At 37.6% G+C, this 9,398-nt stretch overlaps 1 long non-coding RNA gene across 1 annotated transcript; it reads right to left on the reverse strand.

Annotated features, from left to right (window-relative positions):
• On the reverse strand, window positions 1-9,053 carry LOC131519100 (uncharacterized). Its single transcript, XR_009265461.1, has 3 exons — window positions 8,674-9,053; window positions 1,932-1,962; window positions 1-85 (listed from the first exon to the last, which is right to left on the reverse strand). It is a non-coding gene; the product is annotated as an uncharacterized LOC131519100 (long non-coding RNA).
• Window positions 9,054-9,398: the final 345 nt, after the last annotated feature.

Here is a 9,398-nt window from a genome sequence, read left to right on the forward strand (position 1 = left end):
CTCCTCTGTGCCAGGTGCTATGCTAGGTGTGCACGAATCCAAGGGTGGATGAAACAGATGAGGTCCCATCTCTCACAGAATGTACCTTCAAATCATGGGAAACAAAAAAAAAAAAAAAAAAAAGAAAAAATAGGAAAGCTTCTGATGTTTGTAAGTGCCCAGAAGAAAACAAACGTTGAGTTTCTATGTATTTATCCAGCCCTTCCTTCCCATTTTGAGAGGCAACCCTGGTGAGAAATTGGGTCTTTTAAGGACTTAGAAGAGGGATGATATGAACCCAAACTTAGTGCTTGAATAAGGCAAATTGACAGACTCTGGATTTGTTGGGTTAAGGAGGATGGGACTTTAAAACTCTAAGTATAAGTGTGACAGATATAATTTAAATTTTTTCCGGGGACTGATAATAGGCATTGTTTACAAAGACACTGCTTAATATTAACAGTTAACTAGTGAAAACTATGGTGGGTGTTCCTTTAGCCAAGTTCCACTTAACTGACTATAGGAGAAACCCATGCTCTTGTTTCCTTGGTAAAGACACAACTCCATAGGCCAAACCCAAGTCCACTGGTGCTGGCCCATCTCTTTCCCCAAGAGCTGACTCTTCTCGACTTCTTAGAGTCAGAATTGTTTGTTCCTGAACATGTTTGTGCCCGTTTTATTCATTATTCAAATTACACAGTTTACTTCAGTATTACAATAACTAATGAAACACGAGTCTGGAGAGAGAATTATTAAAATGAAATGTAATATAAATGGAATAATGCTTTGAAAAGACTCAGTAATGACCAATTAGTTAATGAGGAAGGATTGGGAAAAATAATAAAATCTACAGTATTTTGTTCACAACTGTCTGTAAGTTCTCACTCACTACAAGGAAAGAAAAATTGGAAATGAAAAACAAGATCTTATGGGTGTGGTATAGGTAAAAAAAAAAATGTAGCTTTGGAACCTTTCCAGTGAACTCATAGTAAGGGAAAGGACCAAGACCTTTCACCAGATCGGTGAATACATTTACATTTATTTAAGTTAAAATATAACATTACAACATAAACGTATCCTTTTTATCTCCCTAACATTTCTGATTAGCCCATTAATTAGCAATTCTGATTGCACTGTATGAGATTTTCACTGTATTGTAAATTGTGTGTTAAGTACAATGGAGACTCATGATCCTTCCATTCAAAGGACTCAGGAGTATAGTCTTATCATTAGATAATTTTCGTAACTCCACTAATTCCTTAACCTGAGCCAAATCTCCCTTCCATCATTTGCACAGAAGCAAAGAAAATATTTTCTTTTTTCAGCAGCACCTTTCCTTTGTGAATATTGAAGCTCTTTAAGGGACAAATTTCTAATTAAGCAACAATGGTCATGTCACCTTAGAGAGATGAACAGAGATATTTACTATCCTCTGACTGAGGATGTTAGACCCATGCTAAGTAGCTAACAGATGTCTCCGTGCTGTCTCTCAGAAGCATTGTATTTCCACTAATCTCCCTGCCACACTGTGTCCTCATCTCTATTCTTAGTAATTCCCAGTATTCACAGTCCCAGGGAACTAAGAGAGCATTGAAAGAGCACTTGTCTGTGGGCCAGGACACGTGGGCTCAGACCCTGGCTATGCCACTAATCTGTGGGACCTTGGACACTTTAGTCAGCCTTTCTGTGTCTCAGCTCCTGTATCTGTAAAATGAAGCTCACAGGACTTGTCAAACCAACCAACCAGATTGGGGGAAAAAATGTTTGTGAAAACAAATGGATGTGGTAGCTGCAGAAAGGGAAATATTCCTGTTTCAAAATGTGGGCCCATGTTTTGTTACAGTATTTTTGATGATGTATTAATTTATAGGTTCTGGTTTGTACATTCGTTATTGAGACCAGAAGTAGAAGTCCTTACTCATATGTTATCCCAATCTTACCTACCTACTCACCTTTATCATCTTCCATTGATGGTCCCGGACTCTTTGTAAGAAGTATAAGGAAAGAAACAGACTATGGTCAGGATAATGATCTATTGTACTCTGAACTACAAGATACCAGTAAGTGGCTGCCACTTTCTTTTCTTTTTTTAAGTTTATTTATTTATTTTGAGAACACAACCAGGGGAGGGGCAAAGAGGGAGAGAGAGAGAGAGAGAGAGAGAGAGAGAGAGAGAGAGAGAGAGAGAGAGAGAGAAAGAATTCCAGACAGGCTCTGCACTGGCAGCATGGAGCCTGACACAGGGCTCCAACTCACGAACTGTGAGATCTTGACCTAAGCTGAAACCAACATTCAGATGCTTAACCAACTGAGCCATCCAGGTACCCCAATGGCTGCCATTTTCTAATGGCTTTGAGTGACATTGTATCTCTTCACTCATTCACACAAGCATTGCTGGTAATAGTTTAAAAAAAAAAGAAAAAAAGAAAGAAAGAAAGAAAGAAAGAAAGAAAGAAAGAAAGAAAGAAAGAAAGAAAGAAAGAAAATTTCCAACAATTGGGGATTGCTCAAGTAAATGATGGTATTTCTGTACAATGGAAAGCCGTTAATAAAAAGATATTGTCGATGAATATTTATTGGCATAGAAGGATAGTCATGGTAATTAAATGAAAAATCAAACCCAAATGACTAATATAAAAACAACCTCATCATTATTTTTTTAAATGTATTTGAATAAAAATATTTGGAATGATACACGGTGGCTATCTCTGGGGTGGTAGGATTACAGAAATAAGTTTTCCGTCTTTATTCTTACCTGTGTTTTCTAACTTTCTATGATGGACATATGTTGCTATTGGCAAAAGAAAAAAGTGATTTAAATTAAATAAAGTCCCACTGATGTAAAAGATACCTATGGGAATGAAGAACAATATTTTGACAAACATAAATGCCAACTCTGAATAATGAATTAAAGATGAACGTTTTTCAAAAATAGAAAGGATGAATTTCATTCTTTTTCAAAAGGATGGAATCACTTAATGACTCTTTAAAATAAACCAGGTATCAATTGCAAACCTGTTTCTTCTCAGATGAATTCTGCCTTAAATTGTTTTTAAAACAGACTCACATCATGGTAATTAAGCATGATATTTTAAAATATCTAAATCAAACAATCACTGGTAGTGATCCAATGTAATATTTTCCTTTTCTGCCAAAACATCACTTTAAAACACATCTCTTTTTAACACAAAGAGGAGATGTCTTTATCTTTACTATCATACTAAAAACAGTAAATTACAGGGTTCCTGGGTGGCTCAGTCAGTTAAGCGTCTGACTTTGGCTCAGGTCATTATCTCACGGTTCATGAGTTCAAGCCCCACATTGGACTCTGCTGTCAGCACAGAGCCGGCTTCAGATCCTCTGTCTCTCTCTGCCCCTACCTCCCTCTCAAAAATAAATAAACATTTAAAAACTAACGACAACAACAAAAACCCTGTAAGTTATCAAGTGCCAAGTTACCAAGTTATCTATGTGCCTATGTGTCAGATACTTGGAATGTTGAATTGATTGGTTAATTTATTTAATAATAATCACCTTAAGAGATAAGTATTACTGTGTTCATTTTATAGTGGCTGAAATCCACAAAGTTAAGATTCTTACCCAACCATAAGTAGCAAAATCACATGCCTTAAAAAAAATACGTAACAAATTATTTATTAAATCCACTCTGATAGCCATTGTGTGTTGTGTGCTGGGAATATACCAATGAACTGTGGCCCCATCCCTCAAATAAGTTTATAGTCTAATTGGATGACATGGACCAAATAATTATAAATGTAATGAATCTTACAAAAGGAGAAATACAAGATGTAGGAGAGGAGTTAATGTGGTCTGCAACATCTGTCCCATATAGAAGACATTTAAACCAAGATATGAAGCATGAGTAGAAGTTAACTGGACAAAGAGTGGACATGGAAGAGTAACTGGAACAGTAGCAGGAACAGTATGTGCAGGAACGGTATGTACTAAGTAGTCACGGTAATTATGATAATTCCTGGTAGCAGGAACAGTATGTGTTAAGTCCTGAGATGGCATTTTGCTACAACAATCTGGCACAATCATCCACAACTGGCTTGAAACAATAAGCATTTATTTCTTTCATATGAGTCTGTGTATCGGCTATGACTTCGCTGGGCTTGGCCGGACTCCAGGGTTCAGGTCTCTCTCCCATGGTGCGCCTCCTTTTTTGACCAATGGCCTCCTGGAGCGTGCTCTTTTCACACACACATAAGCAAATTTACACCTCATTTCATGTTCAGGAACATTGCACTGGCTAAAGCAAGCTGTATGGCCACGCCCAAAATAAATAGGATGAGGAAAATATTTTACCCGCAGTAGATTGCTCTTCAGAGTCACATGATACTGAATGTGCATGAATAATTTAATATGGGAAGGATGTGAAGAAAATTGTGACCAATGATTCAATCCACCATACCTGGATTTTTCAGGAACCCATTGCCAATATGGCAAACGTATTATGAGTGAGCTGGGGAAGGATACTACTGTCTGCTCTTGTCATTGGCTGTGCTTGGGAACTTCTTATTACAGAGATTCCATATATGAATATAAACATACACATAAGTATATAAACTTACTCTAAAAGATAATGACTTATCCACCTTCTTCCTGAACTTTATTTCCCAGGAGTTGACCAACATTGAAGTATAAATGGTTACCCCACAGAGCTAATATAGTGTTGGCTGAATTAAATGTTCCTCTTCTATTATGTACCAAATATTGGGTCTCTGTGTGATAGTAGCACATTCAGAAGCTATGCCTCAGAGGCAATGAAAGCAGTGTTCGGGCCTCTGAGCAAATAGCATTAAATTTGGTTGCTACTCATGCTTCTGGAATGGAGGTCAGCTATTTTATACGCAGTGAATAAGACAAACCAGTCATAAAACGTGAGGAAACATCTAATTTAACCACTTTATCCCATGAAACATGATCTTCCATGTGGTCAGATCGTTTTGATAATGTTACAAGAATAGTTGAGTTTATTTTTATCTGTTGCTGTACAGATACATTCACTTGCTTTAAAAGCGCTTAAGTCTAATGCCTGAATGAACAGGTGTGGGGACAAGAGTTGGCCAGATATAAACTCATACAGTTCGTGTGTTTAAGAAGCATAGGCTTTTTTAAAATAGAAAATTCATTCAGCACAGACTGCCACTGCATTACTAGCTGTAGTGCTATATTCTGCCATGGAAAATTGTATTAGTTTCAGTTGATGTTATTTTATTTTCCCTCTTGCTGATAAGAAGAGACTAAACAGAAATCACTGCCTTTATGATGATCCTGTCCTGGAGCCAAAATTTTCGCTTCATTTGTTAAAAGCTCAGTTTTATAATCCTAAGGATTTAAAATGGAATCTATTATTCTTTCTGACAATACTTATTTCCCATAAAAACAAAATTTTTTTTAGCTAGCTGGTATGTAAATTTCACTGTAAAACAGGTGCCATTTCAAGGGAAATCAGTGGTTCTAATAAATATGATGGATTTGGAACAAGTCCTTTCCCCTCATCTTGTTCACAGTTATGTAAGCCTTCTGCTTGGCTACATTTTGTATTTCAGTACTGCGTTTACAAAGCAGCGTTTAAGAGAGACTAGGTTTTCTGGCTTCCTTTTCTGATACACTTTGATACTTCTTCCTTGAGCCCCTTTCATCCTTATGTGTGTTTTCTCGCTCTTTCAGCCTGGCTCCCCTTCAAAAGGCAGCATAAATGTGCACATTCCAAGTATTGGCATGAGATATGACAGTCTCTCACACATTCCCTAAGTGGAAATGCAAGAATGGGGGGAAAAATACCCTGATTGTCAGGAACAAATGCAGTCCCTTATTACTTCCTGATGGTTAGTTTTATAAAGGGGTTGTGGGAAGCATCTGCTTGTGTGTCTGTGGAGATGTCATTCCATGCATTTAAGAGGCATTGATTTCCAAGGGCGAATCATGGGGCTTGATTACAGAGAGCTAGCCGAGTAGACCTGGGCTTAATTCATGAGTCCTGTCCAGAGATCTGTCACTTTTGCAAAACTAAGAAACAGATTTTCTTGATTTTTCCTTCTGAAAATGGAAACAGCCGTATTGTTTTTATGACAGCTCTTCAGTGTTGAAGTAAGTCCAACCAAGTGAAAGTGGTAGGTGCATTGCGATATTAGTAAAATCCACCTGATTAATATTTCTCTCCCATTCCGCCTCTGTCCCACAGAGCTGACTTGTTTACCTAAAGTCACCAAATTAGCGGACTGTTTTGCCATTGTACAAGACCCAAATTCTTTTTATATACTAATGATGGTTTAAAATGAGTATAAAGGGTACATATGCTCTCCATTGTTATGAAATAATAAAGTATTAGAGTTAGTAGAGTTAGGAGACACATTTCTAGTTAATGATGAGCATTTCTTTCCTCAAGTTTAGCAGCTTTGCCTTTTAGTCCATATTTTCCCAATCCTTTATTAGAAATTTCATTTCAGCTTAAATATGATAGACCTCATAAAACACTTTAAAATCCTTTCTGGAATGAGGCCCAGTGTTAAACAATTGGTAAACAATATAAAAGATTGATTAATTTAAGTGACTGGTTTGCCATTGTATAGACTCAAATTCTTAATAGAATTACAGCCCCAACTGATAGGGACATATGGGTCTTAAACTTTGAAGAAGTTTAGAACCTTTAATAATCACCTGGTATAGTTCTCTTTAAAAATGATAGGATCATGTTAGATCATCTTTTTCAGGATGCTAAAAGATCTCAATAAAAATTTGCTTTGTGTATTGCTGGATTAAATCATGCAATTTTATACATTTTGACTAGATGTAAGTTAGTCTGCTGTAGTATAAAACTTGAAGCTTCAGAGACCTAAATATGAATTCTGTTCCTTTCTAGTCATGTGATCCCCTAAAACCCAACAATACTGAGTCTTATCTGTCAAATGGGCCAATAATTGTTCTCCCTACCACCTTGAGGTGTAACAGTCATAGATGCTGTTGAAAACTGTAAAGAACCATCCATGTGATTTTAAAAGAAAACTGAGACATTTTCTGCTTTCACTGCTACTGTTTAACAACAGTTAACTGTTAAATTGGTTAACATATTGCCATTTCTGGCCATAACAGGAAGAGAAGGAAAAAGGAAAAGGAGATGTAAAGATTGGACAAACAGATTTAATCAGCAAAGTAAAATGAAAGATCAGCAAGGATGGTGAACACCTGGTCAGTTTAAAAAAAAAAAAATTATTAGTCTTTATCAAATTTTGCAAAGCCATCTAGAAAATATAATAGAACATAAAATACAATTCTCAAACTATAAAGTATGCAGGAAATAGCCTAACAAATACTTTTATGAGAAAATTTAAAACTTAATTACACATTTTAAAAGAAGAGGTGAGGGGTGCCTGAGTGGCTCAGTTGGTTGAGCATCTGACTCTTGATTTTGGCTCAGGTCATGATCCCAAGGTTGTGGGATTGAGCCCCATGTCAGGCTCTGTGCTGAGCATGAAGCCTACTTGAGATCCTCTCTCTCTCACTCTGCCTCTCTCCCCCACTTGCACTCTCTCTCTCTCAAAAATTAATTAATTGATTAATTAAATAATTTTTGAAAAAATAAAAGAAGAGCTGAATAAATGGAAAGATATGCCATGTCCTTGATGTATAAATATGTTAGTTTCCCTTAAAATTAACCTATAAATTCAATGTCAGAATTATGGCAAGTTTTTTTTGAGGACCTCAACATACTTACTCTAAACTTATACAAAGGAATAAAAGTTCATGATGCTTAAGTCAGTCTTGAAAAGGAAGAGTAGAAAGGAGGACTCGGTCTCCCATGTAAAATCAGTGTGGAAATGGTGTAGGAGCAGCCAAATAAATCTATGGAGAAGAACAGAGAATCAGAAATGGACCCAACTCTACAGGTCTAAATGGGAACCTGTTATAGAATAAACATGGCACCATAAATCAGTGGGGAAAGGACAGATTGCCTGAAACACTAATTGGTAGTGGGCAAGCAGCTCATTATATACAGACAAAGTAGATTGGTGCCTATCTCAAGCATGTTCAAAGGAGAAAGCCAGTGTGAAAGTAAAATTATAAATTTATTTATAATTTATAATGTAAATTAAATAAAAATTACTAATTGGGGCACGTGGGTGGCTCAGCAAGTTAAGCGTCTGACTTCGGCTCAGGTCATGATGTCACGGTTTGTGGGTTCAAGCCCTGCGTCGGGCTCTGTGCTGACAGCTCAGAGCCTGGAGCCTGCTTCGGATTCTGTGTCTTCCTCTCTCTCTGCCCCTCCCGTGCTGGTGTTCTGTCTCTGTCTCTGTCTCTGTCTCTCTCTCTCTCTCTCTCTCTCAAAAATAAAAACATTTAAAAAATTTTTAAAAATTATAAAGCTAACAGAAGAAGATACTAGAGGTGTTAAAGATTCTCAAACTGCAAACCATAAGTTGAAAATGTAATAGATTTGTCTACATTTTAAAAATTAAGAATATCTGTTAAAGGACCGACACAATAAGCAAAGTTAGCAAAAAAGATGACAGAATGAGAAAAGATTTATAATATCAGAAATTTACAAGGGATTAATATCTAGAATATACTAAGAAGCCTCAGTTATTCCCATGTTTTAAATATTATTTATGTAATAATAATAGAAAGTAAAGTACTTAGCACAGATCCTGGCATACAACTAATACTTACTGTTTGTTATGACCAGTTCATCTGTTCTTACACCCTTGACAAACCCCATTTTGTGTTAAGCCATGATATATGGGCCCTGAACCTCCAGTTTCTGCATGGTTTTGTATTGCCAGCTTATGGAATTACAGAGAAATGAACGTGCAGGTATTTAGCCAGTCTCGATAACCACAAATCCTGTTTGAAATGTGTCCCCAGATAAGCCAGTGGTTAAAAGAAGAGCGGGGAAAACATTAGTAGCCATTCCCATGACACGTAGGTGAGCAAAACCCTGTGTATACTGCTGTAGCTTTGGAACCAGCTGCCAAGGACACCTGCCAGGTGATGTAGCAAGAAGAGTATGCTTCATGGCTTGAAGTGTGAATCTTGTGACTGTCATATTCCATCCTGTCCGAAGCTGGGGCACAAGAGTGCTGTGTCCAGAGGATGAAGAGACTAGGTGGAGTAGCTCCCCACTCCTTAGCTCTGTCCAGGGGTCACGTATGACTGGTGGGTGGAAGGGCCAAGTGGGCCAGCTCTTTCCTGCTGGGTTTCCTGGGGACTGCCATACCCAGGGGGCAGGTTGGCCACTAAGAGATGGCTTTGCTCACCGCCAGCCTTGCTCTCTGAAAGCAGAGCTTTGTCTTTTTCTGCTTTATGACCTCAGCTTCAGGGAAGGCTTTGGCTTCCCAAGTGTGGCCTGAAAACACAGATGATGACGCACAGGGCAGAAAGCAGTATGCTGCACT

Source organism: Neofelis nebulosa, chromosome 8, assembly GCF_028018385.1.
Source record: "Neofelis nebulosa isolate mNeoNeb1 chromosome 8, mNeoNeb1.pri, whole genome shotgun sequence".
NCBI lineage: Eukaryota > Metazoa > Chordata > Mammalia > Carnivora > Felidae > Neofelis > Neofelis nebulosa.